Genomic DNA, 18,334 nt, shown 5'->3' with positions numbered 1-18,334 from the left:
TTCATAACTGTCCTTTACGTCTTCTTACTCTCAAGACAGCTTTCCTGGTTTGCCTTCATCTCTGCCAGAAGATTGAGTGAGTTCCAGGCCCTTTCTTCCAAACCTCCTTTTCTTTCCGTTCATCCGGACAAGGTGGTTTTAAGGACCCGTCCTTCTTTTCTGCCAAAGGTTTTCATGCCCTTCCACATCGGGCAGACCATCACTTTGCCCACTTTCTTTCTACCACCGCATCCTTCTAGAGAGGAGGAGAGGCTCCACCGCCTGGACCCAAAATATGCGCTCCCTTTGTATCTGCAGCAAACACAGCAGTTACGGGTGGATGATCAGCATTTTTGTTGGCAACATGGGCGCCAAGCAAGGTTGGGCTGTGCACAAATGGACCATCTCCCGGTGGGTCATTCTGTGCATCAAAGCATGTTACTCTTTGGTCAAGAAGTAGCCTCCTATGGGGCTGCGTGCCCATTCCACCAGGTCAACTGCAGCCACTACTTCCTTAGGACGTGGCGTTCCATTGCAGGACATTTGTCAAGCAGCTACGTGGGTCTCGCTGCACACGTTTACCAAACACTACTGCCTTGACAGTCAGGCCCAGAGACACGTCTTCTTTGGCCGTTCTGTGCTCCATGACTTTTTGGTGTAATCTTGTTCGCAGACCCACCACGGGGTTGGTATTGCTGGAGAATCTATTCTAAGGTAAGTAATCTATCACTAATGTGTCTCTTTCAGATGCACAAGTGACTAATTGTGTAACGATATATCTGTAAGAGACTTTAGTTATATATTCCTTATATTGTTATAGAAACCCCAAATGTACTTCCCCCTTTGGAGATCAAAAGCCTGCACCGCACCTATATTTGTCGCAACGGGAACAGTTTTGCATCCAATATTCACTTTAAACCAGACAGATAAGCTCCCTTTAGCATGATCCATGGGAGAAGGATTAGCGACTGCCCAGGTTTCCTGCATAAGCACATTATCATAATCATTAATAAACATGTCAGCCCTCAATGTATATTTTTGAAGCCAGACCAGCAATGTTCCAACTAATTAACTTAAAATGTGTGCAGAGCCTGTCCACGGAAGCACAAATGACACCCATATGTAAGCCTTCCCAATTCATCTTAGCAAGGAGCGACCCTTGACCCTGTTTTCAGGTTAGGCCGCTCTCCACGCCGCACATCACCATCCATGTGTCCGTTTCTTCCAGCTCGCTGCCGAAGTATGTTGTGAGTTCGCGGCCCCGCTCTCCTAGCAGCCTTACTGCCTTAATTTGTTGGGCCTCTGTTCCTGCAATGTTTTAGGGGTTTACCTCTTTCCTGCCTTTCAAACCTTTCTCAGGTCTCTGCCACTGCATAGCCTGCATGTACAGTTTACTGCCACAGTGATGTGGCTTTTAAAGTTACTTGTTCAACACAAATGGGGCTACTCCCAGAAAATTGACCGAATGTGCTCAAGGGTTAGATTGTGAGTTTCGACATCTCACAAAAAGTGAAGGACCAGCCTCACACACCACCTGGCGTCATGCTTTATCATCGGCAGTCCTCACCCTCTAAAAACTCAGTTTGATAGAGGGCGGGCTGTGGAAAAAGGTAGGGCCGATGACCTTTTTCAGAGTTGCCCGGCGTTAACCGCCTCTATACCCACTCAAGTTACCAAACAAAGAGGCAGGCGCTGGAGACTGGAAGGCAGGAAACAGAAGTTTTATTCCGACGGAGCAGAACACATCAAATCAGACAACAGGGTATCTTCTCGAGGTGCTCTACCCGCATCTCTGAGGCCTGGCCTCTTATACATAAGTTTTTTGCTTTATTGTGCGAAACACATCTCTGTCAATACTTTGATGTACGGAAAGACATCCTCGGAATCCCCGCTTCAGGCCCGTTCCCACACACATTTACAGTTGGAGTCCCCACCCCGGTCACAACAGGGGATGATTATCGCGCAGCTGGACATTCCGCCGATTCACAAATGTATGAGATTGATCGGATCTCATAGGGTGGGGGCTTTGATCACCTCGTGGATCCTTTGATGGGGGAAGCTTCCTACTGTACAGGGGGGCAATAAACAGTATCCGCAGGGCCAGGTGGCGGCCTGGGAATGAGTAAGACAAACGGGCAACCAGGAAAGGGGGTTTTATCAAAGGACCCGGGACCATGAAAGGAATGAAGGGAGGTGTCGCGCTGGGAACAGGATGGGGTTCCGAGGCAGAGCTACGCTGAAGAGGGGTTTATGACCCAAGGTATGTGAGAGCGGGGGTTGTCAGCGTGCGGGGGATGCTTGCGAGGTCAGGAGAGAGAGAGAGACGCGCTGGCTATCAGCGATGGGCAGAGAGGCCATGGTACTCAAAATGGCTGCCGCTTACGCGCACGAATGGACTCGAAAAGGGGGCAAGATGGCGCCGATAATGTTGACGCTGCAGCCTAAGTTTTAACAGTCCTCCCTTTTCAACATATCTAGCCAGCTTGTCTACTCAATGTCGATCTTCATTAAATTCCTAACCTCGGCATCATATAATGCTCCCATGCGTTCATTTCCAAAGTCCACAGTTTTAGGGCAAATACAACTCATACATAATGAACACAGAGGCGGCAGGCATTGAATTCCTAAGCAAAATCCACATATCACAACTACAGGAATCAGGATAATGGTAAACAGTCTCCAGCCCCAGTTTTTAACAGTACTCCAGAACCATCCACCAAGCGACCATTCTTCCTGCTCCTGGTGGACTTCTGAAGACAGTCTGTGGAGGTGTTCGATGGCCTTGTACACTGAGGGTGAGTTGTCCGGTATATATGTACAGCAGCTGGACCCAATAATGCGGCATGCTCCACCACGGTCCGCAAGAACCACATCTAGAACAAGGCGGTTCTGGAGAGCCACCAGGCGGACCGCTTGAAGCTCGGCTGTGTTGTTAGCAAGGATACCAGCTGTGATGTTCATTGTTGTCTCGACTGCCTGAGTCAGATGTCGGATGGCACGGCTGTTTGCCATCGGACCCCAGAGTGGAACAAGTCCCTTCATAGCATCGAGGAACTGTGCTCCTGTTGAGTCAGCTTGTTTAATGTCCTTGGCTCGCTTTTGTCTATGGTGATTTGCTGGGGCCACATAGGTCGGAGGAAGGATGAAGGAGATGAAACAAGTGCCCCCCCAGCCTTTGGGAAGCCAGGTGTAAGCCTTTGTGCCGCAAACGAAGTACATATTTGGAGAGGATACAAAGGAAGGTGGATCGGTAGAGTCCAAAGTTCTGGTGAAACGGCAAGCACTGCGGCCTACCAGCTGTGTCCCAAGCCCTTCTATGCACATGTGGCCTGTGACGTTGATGACAGATAGAGCCACAGTCAGAGTGGCAGCCGTTCATTTCCATAGGTAGGAGAAGGTGGGTCTGGTTGGATTGTTGAACACCTGTATTTCAATTCGTTCTTTAGCAGGGATGTCCATGTGAATAGAGTCGTTGGAGGTGTGCGGGCAGAAATGTGTCTTTGTTTTGTTTCGCCAGACCTCATGAAAGAAATGCGTCATGGTTTTGCTGGAGGTGGCATTGTCCTTATAGCTCTCTTGCAAGAGGATCAGCCAAGCAAGGCAGGAGCCGTGAATTGAGAAGGGCGAAGGGATGAAAGGTATCGAATGTCCAGTGGCGTGGGGTAGCAACCCACAGATCCAGCAGTTGGTGGCATTGGTGGCGAGATTGTGCTGGTGCAGTAGCTGCACAAAGGAGTTGTTCCAGAACTCCTTCCGCCTTTCTCTGAGTTGAGGAGAGAGCGAGATCAAATAATGTTCCTTCATGGTAGTAGGCTGCGCAGTGGTTAGCAATATCTGATGAGCAGGTGTGCTCTCCTCCAAGATCCAGAAGGAAGTCATGAGGAGGAGGCAAAAGAGGAAGACAATGAAGAAGGCGATTGTCTTTGATTTGTGCATGTTGTCAGTCTTTGGGTTCCTGTAGTGGGTATTTCCAGTTGCTTCCATCATCTTCTTATTTGGCGCTTCCATCATCTTCTTATCTGGCGCTTCCATCATCTTCAAGGTGCTCGGTAGCAGGCAGAACCACAGACTTCGTTTAGCTTCTCTCCGGGTAACCCTTGGTGGTGTTTAGGTCACCGTTCTGAGATTTAACTTAGTCCGTGGTCTACTTAGCCGAGGCTCCCTCCTTTCGACGCAGGAAATACCCTTCTCTGGATGGCACAGTGGGATCACAGAATTTTGCAAGTTCAAGTGCCTCGGTATCAGGATAGCAATTCTGTGATGGTCGATCCTTGTTCAGGAGCTCTTCCTGGTTGTCGATGTTTTCTGTTGTGGCCAGGGTCGAGGAGACCTTCTTGCAGTGGTGTGCGTGCAGCCAGTGCCGTTTCCCCTCCACTCGAAGAGCCGTCCGGGTGGTGATCAGTACTTGCCAGAGGCCCGTCCACCGGGGTTCCAAACTCTTCGCCCGTTGAAAATTCCGGACTAACACATAGTCCCCCGGTTGGATGTCGTGGCCCGGAACCCTGGAAGCATCGGGGATGGCCTGCTGCACCTGCTGATGAATGACAGACAGAGTTTCAATCAACTTATACAAATAATCAGACATTAGGACGTCCGGGACGTCATGAATGGAAGTCGGTTTTGGTGCAGACCAGACGCTCATGGGTCGGCCGAAAACAACCTCGTAAGGTGTCAAGTGGTGTTTGGTGGGGGTGGAACGCATCGATAGCAATGCCAGTGGGAGAGCGTCTGGCCATTTCAGTCCCGTGGTAGCCACTATTTTGGCCAGTTTGAGCTTTAGTGTGGCATTGTGTCGCTCAACAAGTCCAGCGGACTGGGGGTGAAAGACTGCGTGGAACTTTTGCTTGATACCCAGCCCCTTTAAGATGAGCTGGATAACTTTGGCTACGAAGTGGGGGCCATTGTCGCTCCATAAAATTCGACAAAGGCCGTAGCGATGGAAAAATTCTTTTAACAGTACTTTTGCAGTGGCCATAGCAGTGTTGTCACGGGTTGGGTATGCTTCCACCCATTTGCTAAATGCGCATACCACAACAAGTACGTATTTCAGACCTTGGCATCTGTCTAGCTGGATGTAGTCCATCTGCAGGACTTCAAACGGGTGATTGGGGACCCCAAACCCTCCCCGGGGTAGCACAGTTCCTTTCCCGGGGTTATGTTGCAGGCATATCAAGCATTGTTGGACCAGACGTTTGGCGGAGTCTGTGATTTTGTCGTTGTGCCAAACTCTGGAGACAAGTTCAATCATGGGGGCCGATCCTATGTGAGCAGGGGAGTGTGCCATAGTCAGTATGGGAATCAGGTATGAGTCAGGTAGCAACCATTTGTTTGTGTCTTTTGTCCGCCAGCAGCCTTCGTCGTCTTTCAATCCCACCCGTGCCCATTCAGTCAATTCGTGTTGTGTGCTAGCCATTTGAATGTCTCTAATAGTGTCCCTAGCGTCGGTCCATTTCTCTGCTTGTGACCTGGTCACGTACATGCGTGTTGTCATCCTATTTTCAGCTGTCGTTCGAGCAGTGAGGTCGGCTAGTGCATTTCCCTGTCCAATAATGTCTGTCACTTTCTTGTGCGCCTGGCATTTGATGACCGCAAGTCTTTTGGGGAGAAGGACAGCTTCGATCAAGGCGGAGACTAGATCTCCATGTAGGATGGGTGTGCCGTGTGAGGTCAAGAATCCTCTTTCCTTCCAAAGGAGCCCAAAATGGTGAACCACCCCGAAGGCATACTGGCTGTCGGTGTAAATGTTCGCTGTCGTTCCTGCTGCTAGGATGCAGGCTCGTGTCAGGGCAATCAGTTCCGCTGCCTGTGCAGATCGTTGTGTAATGCGGGCTGTCTCTACTACAGTTGGGGCAGTGGTGACTGCATAGGCAGCTGAAGTGGTGCCATCGGGGAGTTTGATGCAAGAGCCGTCCACCCACAGCTTTCCGTCGGGGTCAGGAAAAGCTGTGTCTCCGAGGTCAACTCTACTTCTAGTCTGTTCGTCCGTGAGGGTCACACAGTCGTGTACAGGGGGCACATCGGGATCATTCTCTGGTAGGGGTAACAGAGTTGCTGGGCTCAGTGTGGTGCTTCTTTTCAGGATGATGTTGGGTGCGAGCAGAGTTAGTTCGTATCCAGTCAGTCGTGCACTCGTCAGGTGTTGCGTCTTGGTTTGGTTCAGGAGGGTGTCAACTGCATGGGGTACTAATACCGTGAGGGAATTCGAGAGCACGATCCCCTCACTCTGTCGGGTAGAGATAGCAGCGGCAGCTACAGCTCGAAGGCAGGCAGGTAAGGCTCTGGCTACGGGGTCAAGAGTGGCAGAGAAGTAAGCGCACGGTCGTTGCTTTGGGCCAATGGACTGGGTCAGGACAGATAAAGCACACCCCTCCCTTTCGTGAGTGAAGAGGGAGAAGGGCTTTGTGTAATCTGGGGTACCTAGGACAGGGGCTGAACAAAGGGCATCTCGTAGCTCTGTGAAGGAGGATTGGCATTCAGGGGTCCAGGGGAGGGGGAAAGGGACATCTTTAGCTAGCAGAGAAAGCAGTGGTTTCACAATGAGGCTGAAGTTTGGGAACCACTGTCGGCAGAAGGAGGTGAGGCCTAGTAGGGAGCGGATTTGTTTCTGAGTCTTAGGGACAGGGGTTTCAAGAATGGTTTGGATCCGGTCAGGAGTAAGTTTCCTTCCGTCTTTGGACAGAAGGTGGCCTAAGTAAGTGACCTGGGGTTGGCAGAATTGCAACTTCTTTTTGGAGACCTTGTGGCCATTTTCCGCAAGGAAGTGCAGGAGTTGAATGGTGGCTGTGACTGCTAGTGGACTGGTGTCGGCCGCCAAAAGGATGTCATCGACGTATTGTACTAACACCACTCCATCGGGTAACTGGACCTGATCCAGCTGTCTTTTGAGGGCCTGACTGTAGATGCTGGGGCTTTCTGTGTAGCCCTGGGGTGCTCGACAGAATCTATATGAGCGGGCTTTTAGGGTGAAGCCGAAGAGATATCGGCTGTCTGGGTGGATAGGGATAGAGAAAAATGCATTTTTGAGGTCAATGACAGTGAAGGTGGTGGCAGTAGAAGGAATCAAAGTCAGGATAGTGGTGATGTCTGAGACCACGGAGTACTGGGGTACAACCACTTTGTTGATCTCTCGAAGGTCAATGATGAAGCGGTATGCTTTCTCATCTCCCTCTCCTTGTTTCTTGATGATGGGCAAGAAAGGGCTGTTGCAAACGTTGCTAACCACTTCCTCTACCACTCCTGCGTCTATCAATGACTGAAAAATCTTTACCAATGCCTTCTCGCCCTCAGGCGATATCCGATATTGTGGAAGTTTTGGGAGTATTGCGTCCGGTCGAACAGTGATGTGCACTGGGTCAATCATCATGCGTCCTACGTCCGAATCTGTCTTGGCCCACAGATACGGAGGCAGAGTGTCAAGCAGGGACATGTCAGCGTCATTGATAGAAAACATGCGTCGGGAAGGGCAATGTCTGAGCAGGATGGGGTTGTCATACAGGAAAACTCGAACTCCGTCTTGGGAACATCTAATAGTCGCTCGGAAGTGCTTCAGTAAGTCAAGTCCCATAATGGCGTCAGGAGTATTGGCGGAAAGCAGAAACGTCGTGTCAGTGATATTGTTCTCTAAGTCGAAGGGGATCGGAGTGGACAAAGGGTTAGTGGAGGGCGTTCCATCGAAACCAATCAATGTCACAAGTGAGCCAGACAAGTGTGCCCTTGGAATCAGTCGTTTAGATAACGCACTACGTGTTGCGCCAGTGTCTACCAGAAATGGAGACTTTGTACCCAGGACCTTAGCAGTGACATAAGGACCTTGCTGGTCAACATAGAGCTCGACTGGATCCCTCCCTTGCCCTTGGCAGTCCTATGCGAAGTCGTGGGCATCGTCACAGTCAGACTGCTGGTACTGGTTCTGTCTGGGTCGGTCAAATGTATTTGGTCTGTTTGATCTATCATTAGTCGTGTCATTTGTGGGCCCCCGTTGCTGTCCTCTATTTCTTGGTCCACCCGCTACGTCCTTGGGGTCCCTATTTCTGTTCATTTCCAAAAGAACCGGGCACTGGGATTTCCAATGGCCGAATCCTTTACAGAAGGCGCACTGGTCCTCTCTGTCTGTACGTCCAATGTGGGGTGTCAAGGTGCGGTCTTTAGGAGGTGCGTTCTTAGGGACATTCGTCTGATAGTTTCCTTTGTATTGCTCTCGTCCTATAGTCACCCCTTGCAATTTTGCGATCATCACCCTCTCTTTTAAATCCTTTTTCTTTTTCTCTGTTGCTCTATCGTTTTCATTTTTCTGGTGCTCGTAATATTGGGCCATCTGAAGGATAGCCGCAGGTTTGGAGGCTGCCCAACTACTCTCGCTGGCCTGCAGTTTCTGGGAGACCTCCGGTGACAAACCCTTAACATAATTCTGGACAAACAAGTGGTGTCCGGTTGCAGTGGTCAGGTCCTGGTCGCTGTAATCGGAGAACACTGTTTCAAACCGGGAGAAGTAGTCCGATACATCTTCCTGGGGATTCTGACGACAAGCCGTTACTATCGACCAGTCCACTTTCTTTTCTGGAATCAGGGTTTTCAATTTCTGTACAATTTTATCAGGGAGGTCTAAAATGGATTTCAAAGGTTTCTGTCCAGGCTCTCGTTGTTTATCTATGCCATCGAGTTGTGACCAGGTATGTCCGAACAGCTCAAGGTGGTCGACTTTCCGGAGTTGCTTCCACACATCAGCTGGCAGACATAACCCAAAAAACAAGTCGATGTCAGCCAGGGTCATAATCGTTGAACCTAGGGCTGTACCTAATTCAGTATAGAAAGCAGTGAAGTTTTTACGTAAATCAGGCAGAGATTTCCGAAAAGTCAGAAAATCTTGCCGATCCCATGGCTGGTAGACCCAGTTGTACACAACCCTCCCTTTTGCATCTTGGTGGTTGACGTCATCGTGAGTTCCTAGGCCTCGTGGAGGAACCCAGTAAGGGGCAGCCTCTCTTATTGGCATCATGGCGCTAGCTCGCTCAGTTTGTGATTCGGTTGCTACAGGTGTCGTGGGTTTAGCTTCTGATTCGTGTTCAGTGAGGTGGCGGAAAACCTCAAGCGTACGCGTAAGGAGGTCCGTCACATCACACTCGCTCTCATCCCCGATATCGACCTTCCTGTACAGAGGCGTTAGGCTCTCGGGACCTTTGTCTCGATATCGGTCCTCGTACGCATTCAAGACATGGTAACACAGTCGTATGGCAAAATGTCGTCTGTGGCTCCCTCTATACGTGTTGAACATGTCCGTGACGTGCTCTTCACTTTCCTTTCTTTCTACCAATGTCCTCACTACCTTGTCAATCCTTGCTCGCTCATCCTTGCTTAATCTGTTCGTTCTTGTGGAATCTGCCTTCCGAGTCTCTGGGTCATCTAACACTGTCGCTTGTGCTGTACCTAATACAAGGGGCTCGGCCGGCACAGAGGCCACGGGGGCCGAAGCTCTGGTACTACTCTCGTCTGTGCTTGGGGGTGGTGGGTGCTGTGCTAAAGGTTGGGAAGGGGCATATGGAGGGGGCATGTAGATGATCGGAGGACCTAACAAAAGATCATCGTTGGCCCGCTGTTTCAAGGGCAATTCAGGATAGAGCGTAGAGGGCGTTCTAACCGGACACTGGCTTGATGTTTCTACCTCTAGTTTCTGTTTGGCTTCCTCTCTTTCCTTAATCTCTTCTTCTAATTTCTTAGCAGCCAGGTGGGCTGCCTTTCTCAGCTCTTTTCCCAACCTACTCTCATTTCTCTTTTTTCGCTGTTCGGTTTCTTTGCGCCACATGCCGAGACTATCAAGCATAGTGGGCGTTGTCTTGTGTTTACCAAGGGCTGTTTCTAGCGCGCTTATTTTATCCTCATCGAAGGATCCTATCAGTGGCCACTGACTTTCTCGATCCTTTTTCGTATATTTATGCCACAGCTTGCTATACGCTATAGTGATCAATCCATGCTTCATGAACATGTCCTTATTAGGGGTGCCTTCCAGTGGAGCCGGATGGTTCATCTCTAATAAGCGGTCCGGGCTAAACAGGCTACCAATCAGTGGGGAGAAGACAGGCATGACGGATTACAACGGGGACAAAAGTCTGCACTATCTATCTTATCACTGCGTGCAAAGACTAGACAGAATATTTCTATTCTTCGTTGTTTGCAGGCGGTGAATACCTCAAAAGAACCAATATCGAACAGTCAATGTTCGGTCAATCAAACAATCAATGGGGAGAATAAGTAGGCACAACGGGTTACAACGGGGACAAAAGTCTGCGTTACCTACCCTTTCACTACCTGCAAAGAGAGAACCTGTTCTTCCCTGTTTGCAGACAGAGAATCTCCAGAGAACAATCCGCGAACAACAGTTCGGGCCAAACAATCAATCAGTGGGGGAGGAAGATAGGCACGATGGATTACAACGGGGACAAAAGTCTGCGTTACCTATCCTTCGCTATCTGCAAAGAGAGAGCCTGTTATTTCTCTGTTTGCAGACAGCGAATCTCCAGACAAATCAACAAAAGAGTAATACTAGTATTATCCAAATCAAACAATCATTTCGCAATTTGTCGCATTTACACGACCTTACCCGGACCGCATGGACAGTTTCCTGTCTTCCGAATCCAGCGCCCGGTCGTCCTCTATTCTTCGTGATCTTCGCGGCACTCCTGATGGTTCCCAGTCAGGACCGTAGATCACTCGAGAGAGGTCTGTTCGGAATCAGTGAAGTTCGGATGATCGGCTGTCAGACGAGGGTCTATCGGACAGGAGCTCTCCCGATCGTTGCAGTCGTTCACTCTATCTTCAGGACCTCTCCCACTGGATCCACGAGTCACTGATGGACCCCACGTTTGGGACGCCAATTGTGGAAAAAGGTAGGGCCGATGACCTTTTTCAGAGTTGCCCGGCGTTAACCGCCTCTATACCCACTCAAGTTACCAAACAAAGAGGCAGGCACTGGAGACTGGAAGGCAGGAAACAGAAGTTTTATTCCGACGGAGCAGAACACATCAAATCAGACAACAGGGTATCTTCTCGTGGTGCTCTACCCGCATCTCTGAGGCCTGGCCTCTTATACACAAGTTTATTGCTTTATTGTGCGAAACACATCTCTGTCAATACTTTTATGTACGGAAAGACATCCTCGGAATCCCCACTTCAGGCCCGTTCCCACACACATTTACAGTTGGAGTCCCCACCCCGGTCACAACAGGTGATGATTATCGCGCAGCTGGACATTCCGCCGATTCACGGAATGTATGAGATTGATCGGATCTCATAGGGTGGGGGCTTTGATCACCTCGTGGATCCTTTGATGGGGGAAGCTTTCTACTGTACAGGGGGGCAATAAACAGTATCCGCAGGGCCAGGTGGCGGCCTGGGAATGAGTAAGACAAACGGGCGACTAGGAAAGGGGGTTTTATCAAAGGACCCGGGACCATGAAAGGAATGAAGGGAGGTGTCGCGCTGGGAACAGGATGGGGTTCCAAGGCAGAGCTGCGCTGAAGAGGGGTTTATGACCCAAGGCATGTGAGAGCGGGGGTTGTCAGCGTGCGGGGGATGCTTGCGAGGTCAGGAGAGAGAGAGAGACGAGCTGGCTATCAGCGATGGGCAGAGATGCCATGGTACTCAAAATGGCTGCCGCTTACTCGCATGAATGGACTCGAAAAGGGGGCAAGATGGCGCCGATAATGTTGACGCTGCAGCCTAAGTTTTAACAGGGCATTCACCTGACGACAGGGATGCACCCCTAAACTAAGTGGGGGTCCGTGGAAAGTGAATTTTAAAAACCATTGCAGTTGCCAAATCAAATTTTAATAGGGTAGCCAGCTGTATGGTATTAAAAAAGTGGACAGTAAAGTGGGGACATTTATTATCCCTTCACCGTGGTGAATAGGGTCAACATGTTTCTGCCCAGTGTCCCTGGGTGTACATGGCATTCATCAGGACCTGTATCAGGCGAGCTTCGTTCTTACCAACTTCGTGGTGAGAAGGTACCCCTAGTTGGGGTGACCTCTGTCATTCTCCACTTCAAGGGCTCTCAGTCGGCCCTAGAACCTCATCCTACTTCCTCGATGGGATGAGTGATGGAGGGAAGGCCTCTGTAGTCAGACTTGCATCAAGGTGCGCCTCCTGTGGTAGCACCTAGCCGTATCTTTCTGTCCTCCCCGGTGAGGTTAAAGTTGCTTGCCAAGCATTAAACTCCCTTTTTCCAACACACTGGTCAACCCTAAGGAAGGCCCTTGGTAGCCTTATGGGCAGGATGCTGTGTAGGTAAAAGAAAGGACATGTGCCTATGTTGTGCGTTACGTCCTGGCAGTGAAAAACAGCCTATTTGCTGCTCCTCCCAGTGGTTCAGTGGTAATTTCTGATCTGAAAGGAGTAGCATTGCCATGTTTGGTATTTTTGGAATAGTGGTGATACATTCTGCTTATTGGTGAAGGTGAATTTTTCATTACAATTTTAGAAATTACACTTTCAATGTGCTTATGACTTTGTGCTTTGCAGTCTGACTCCAATCAACGTCTGTTTTAGACTGAGAGGGGCTGTTTGTGCATTCACTTTAGACAGTCACACAAAGGGAGCTGATGTGTGCCCGCAGATCCTGATGGCCCATCACCAGGCTAATTGGTCTCCCTGAGCTAAAGTGGTTGGAGGAGTTGTCACTGACACCGGGAAAAGCCTGTGTCTGTTCTCTCACAGTGCTGTCTCCACACCCCAGTAGTGTGTCTGGAGCCAGGGCTGGGGTTGACTGGGGGTGTTGTGCCCTTCTAAAGTTTGTTTGAAGTTACCATAGCATCAAATACATTTTGAGTAGAAGTACACAGGCTCTGACCCCATGAGTTTAGACACTACGTGGGACTTGTAACCAGACTCTGCTGGCTCTACATGCTGAACGGTGCCACGGACTGCTGTTCTGCCAGGAGAGATCACCACTTGGACTTTGCTTTGTTGTGCTGACCTACAGGCCTGCTTGGCTGATAGAGAGACTGCCGCTCTGCAACCATCTGATGTGCTGGTATGCTGAATGTCTCCCTACTGATTGTGCCCTCATTGATCCCCTAGGGCTTGCCCTCTGTTCTCTGAATCTCAGGACCACCAGTGATCCCTTTGTGCCTGCCCCGGCTGTGGGACTCTAAGCCTGGTGAGTCCGGCAGGAGGACAGAGGTATTATCAGTGTGTGGTTGATCCCCTGTTCTTCAGGTGATTAAGTGCTGCCTACACCAGGTGTTCCGGCGTGACCAGTGCTCGCTTTCACTAGTGTGGTGCCTCTTTTTTTCCCTTCTAATCATTTGCCTCATCTGCATCATTTGCCTCTCAGCAGGAGCAGTCTGGAGGGCATGGAGAGGTATGGGCAGTATTATCATTTTTGCAGTTGCCCGTTTTCACCAGTTTCAACACTGTCTCTGTCTTGTGGACTCAACGTGGTGCTTCAGAGGGACTACTTCCTCCAAAAAGGGAGACCCACGACACCCAGCACGAGTGCTACGCTTAGGATATACTGGCAGTCATTTACCAGCAGCCAAGCAAAGCCACTCGGCCTTAAGAAACCCCCCTCCTCTGCAAGAATGCAGAGAGCGGGCTTATACCAGAGGGCTGGGGGAGGATTTATTCTGTAGCCGCCTTCTGTTCTGACCCTGCCGGCCCCTGGTCAAAACAGAGCTGGTCCCCAAGGACGCAAGGACCACTCTCATTCCCGGGGAAGTTTGCCCCACTCCTTTTGCAGACCCGGGCCGGTCCATAACAAAAGTCTGTCTTGTGTGTTCAGCAGCAGCACCGCACACGCGGGTAGCTGCATTTGCCTATCATGCACACGGTGCGAACTCGGCGAGGTCTCACTGCAACGCCCAGAGGGGTGTGTCTGTGTCTCCCCCTTTGGAGCACATAACTTGGAGGCAATTATTTGTTTATCACCATATGGGAAGAAACCTGATGGAGCCCCTGCTTTATTAAGAAATTCCTGAATTACTGTAAATCACATAGTAGGTGTGTGAGCTTTCCTGCCACCTACAGTTGGTACTGATTGCTGTATACACTGTATGGGGAGCACAGATTTGCTGTAACCTTTGTGTTGGTGTGTGTTGCAGATTTCTGTGCTCACGTCACCCCCTGATCTGCATTCTGGACTCTAGAGTGTTCACCACAGTTACCACGGGGTCTTAGGAGGCACAGTATTAATGATTCAGGGGGTTTACACCTTATCTGCTGCATTTTTTTGATGTGTGCAACATGTAAGTCTTTATCTATTGCACTAACTGTGATGTTATGGCAATTGCCTTGTTGTTAAAGAGATTTTTGGTTTACGTTGTTTGGGTCTATGTTTATATGCAATCCAGAGCCAAGCTACCAAGGGGGTGAGCAGGGGTTATCTTGGATGTGTAACTCGCTTACCTTGATTAGAGTGGTGGGTTCTGCCTGGCTAAGGTGCATAACCGAGCCAACCAGAAACCCCATTTCTAACACTGTGTGCCTTTGTTTCCTTGACATCTACGTGATAGGCTCCAGTTGGCTCCACAATTAAATAAAAGAACGGCTGATGACCCTTTAAATCAGGCCTATGTTCTAGGCCTGGTTGAAAGTAAAAGTAAGCAAGTTCCCTCACTGCCTGCAGGTTGCAGCTCTGAGCAGACAACGTGTGGGTGCTGTTGAATTATGTCCCAGTGTCTGCAAATTATGCCAGGACAAATTCAGCATGTTACTCTGTGATCTAGCCCAGAAATAGCTGGAACCCTCTTCCAGCGGGTTACCCTTACTTTCCAGCACTGTCCACAAGTACTCCTAGGCTACCTGTAATATGAAAAGCAATTGACTTCTGGTACATGCAATGATTTCCCGCAATCCCTATACCCAACCTCCTGTGTTACTCTCAGAGTGCTGTAGGGAGCTTGCCACATTACTGGTATCTTAGGGTGCTTGCAACGTGTCCCAGAGAATATGACTTTGGGCTCCAACAGCACCTGTCCTCTCCTGTACAGTAGGAGGGGTGTGGGTTTGCTGGGCCCAGGATGCTATACAGGGAGCCCAGGTGGGCTCTTCATTTCCTCCCACCTCTCTCGCATTATTCCTGTTTGCTCCCCTGCCTTGGAGAGGAGACAACATATTATTGCCCTGGCTCCAGTGTGGGGTGGAGATGCAGTGGTCCTTGACACCCTCCGCTTGGCCGTCCCTGCTGGTTCTTCTGCCTGGCTGGAGGTTTCAGTGCATGTTCTGTTGGCCACTCATTGCAGGTCCGTTCTAGTCTCATGCTGTTGCTCACTGCCTATTCTCTTGCTTAGCTGGCAACTCCCTGTTCTTCCATCTGAGTAGAGTTTACATTGCCTGCTTTGACTGCAGTTGATCCCTCCTGGTCTCATGCTGGTGGTTGTGGCATTCTCCTTGGATCTTCAGCTTCAACCAGGGACCACAGCGTCTTTCACCAGAGGCTCCTTGCTCCTTCTCCGGGCTTCTTTGTCGGCAGCGTGGCAGAAGCAATGCAGCTTGTGTTCCTGCTGTCCCCTGTTCTTATTGCCCATACGCCTCTTCAGGGCCGAATTGAGAATGCAAACCATTCCTGGCAATTAAGTATGATCTGCCATGGGGGATGGGGCTGGGGTAGCAATGGGCTTTTGGTGGGAAACATTGCATCTGCTTTTATTACAGGGGGCCGTTCCCAGTAACAACAACGGCCCCACCGGTCCAAAACCGGCCCTCACCCTTCCAGCCCACCGGGAAATTGCCCGGTGCCTGCTACAGCCAGTCAGGCACTGTGCCTCTTGTATATTGGGCTGTACAAATTTTGTACCGCCCCTCATTCGGCCCCTGCGCTGACTGCTGTGCTCCTTTTTGTAGGCTTCCCCTTCTCCTTTCCCATGGCTGGGGATGATGGTGGAAGGGACGAATGTTTACCACCTCCTGAGGAAGGGAGGCCGGCTGGATGCGTAGGTTCCTCTGTATCCCTCTGTATCCCTTTGCTCCCCACCGTGGCCTTCGCTAATTTCCCTAAGCAAATCTTAATGAATGCAGGAAATCACTCTTTAAGGATCTGTGAACCATGCACATATCCTTAAACTGCACACATTAGTTAATGGGAATCAAGTGTAGTTTTTATACCAACAATTAGCCATACTTACCTATAAGCAATCGCGCTGCAGTATTTTGAATAGCTTGCAATTTAAAAGGAACTCTGAAAGATCTAAGTAAAGAGGATTACAGTAATCAAACTGATTATCAACGAAATAACTAGCCACATGATGCCCGAAGTAAAAAAAAGTGGGTTTTTTCTAATAGTTTGATATAGTAAGGAAGGTCATATAGGGCCAGATGTATCAAGGCTTTTGCGACTCGCAAAGGCTGAAAATCGCAGATTTTCGGCCTTTGCGACTCGCAAACGGCCGTTTTGCGATATTTCACATGTATGAAATAATCGCAATTTATTTAATCGCAATTATTTGCGATTCCTTCTTTTGCATAGCATTTAAGGAATCGCAAATTTTGCGATTCCTTAAATGATATGTATGACACATTTTTGGTGTGCGAATTTGTGTAAAAAAATCGCATTTTACCATCAACTTGTAGTTGGTGGTAAATTGCGATTTTTTTACAAAAATGCCCTAATTGGCATTTGTAAGGGTGGCATGTGACACTCATACATTCCCATAGGACATGTATGTGTGCCACATGCACACACATGTAGATTTGAGGGGTGCAGCAGGGTGTCTTTGAGACACCCCTGCACCCTTGAAATAATTCTCAAATTGCGATTAGCAAATTGCGAATTCGCAATTTGAGAATTACTGCACAATCATTCCTATGGGCCTCCTGGCCCATAGAAATGAATGGGAAAATTATTCCTTAATTGCGATTAGCAATTTGCTAATCGCAATTAAGGAATTGTAAGGAATCGCTAAAAAATAGCGAAATTCTACATACATACCATTTTGCACTTCTCAAATAGCGATTCCTTAACAATCGCTATTAGAGAAGTGCAAAATGGTTTCTTGATACATCTGCCCCATAGAAACCACCAAATTAGTCTAGATACATTGTTGCAATGTTAACAATTGATCTTACACCCCCATGTTCTGCACTGTCTTTGAAATAGCCAATAAGGGACCCAGCTCAGAGAGACAGTAAATATCAAGCTAGACGTAACAATGCACATTTAACATAATGATGGCAAGGCAAGGTGGCTGCTGAGGCTCATGGTGACGGCAAGGCATGTCCGTTCTACAGACCGTGGTGAATCTTCAGGCAGGGTCAGGGGACAGCCCTTCCAATGCCCTTTGAAACAGGAAATGAATGGGTCAGATAAACAATGCCCTGAATTTACTAATGATGATTGCTGCAACATGTATGTCAACTGCTTTGGTTTATATAAAGTTGGTGGGTGTTTACATAATATATGTTTATATGTGTAGTTTTTGAATGGTATTAATGATTTACACGCTGCCACCAACCTGATGGAGTACTGGAAACCGAGACCGGACCTTTCGTCATTGCCGGTTCCAGAAGTCAAGCAGAGGGGAGTAGTCACGTCTCTACACGCAACCGGGAAGAAGAAGACGGGAATGAATGGCTTCTCGGGAGACGCCACAAGAAGAAACAAGCATTGGCATAGCCAATAGGTCTCGTCTTTGGGACCTTATATGTGTTTAGTCAGAGCTATTGACTTTGCCAATGTCTTTAAGCTACGCAGTGTCAGAAGCATTTTTGTTACTTTATATGTGACCAAGAAGGCTTTTTGTACAACTGAACGACCATATTAAAAAAAGTATTTACAATAAAAAATGTCCTCAGTTTTCTTTTGTCCTTGCAATGCTGGCAATTTGTTTCTGACTGTTCCAATGGTTGAGTGATGCTGAGGTGGTGCTGAGTGATGCTGAGGTGGTGCTGAGGAGGCGCTGAGTGAGGCTGAGGTTGCATTCAGTGATGGAGTGATGCTGTGGCACAGCTGAGTGATGCTGCAGTGATGCTGAGTGATGCTGTTGTGACGCTGAGTGATTCTGAAGTGGTGTTGAGTGATCCTGTAGTTGCGCTGAGTGATCCTGTGGTGGCGCTAAGTGATGCTGTGGTGGTGCTTAGTGATGCTGTGGTGGCACTGAGTGATGCTGAGCTGTCGCTGAGTGATGCTGAGGTGGTGCTGAGTGATCCTCAGGTGGCACTGAGTGATGCTGAGGTTGAGCTGAGTGATGCTGCGGTGTCGCCGACTGAAGCTGTGGTGGCGCTGACTGAAGCTGTTGTGGTGATGCTGTGGTTGCCCTGAGTGATGCTTTCTGGCATAGGGGTTGCGCTGAGTGATGCTGTGGTGACGCTGAGTGATGCCGTGGTGATGCTGAGTGATGCTGTGGTGGCGCTGAGTGATGCTGTGGTA

Source organism: Lissotriton vulgaris, chromosome 2_1 (assembly GCF_964263255.1).
Source record: "Lissotriton vulgaris chromosome 2_1, aLisVul1.2, whole genome shotgun sequence".
NCBI classification, from domain to species: Eukaryota; Metazoa; Chordata; class Amphibia; order Caudata; family Salamandridae; genus Lissotriton; species Lissotriton vulgaris.
Note: the sequence above shows the minus strand (reverse complement) of the source record.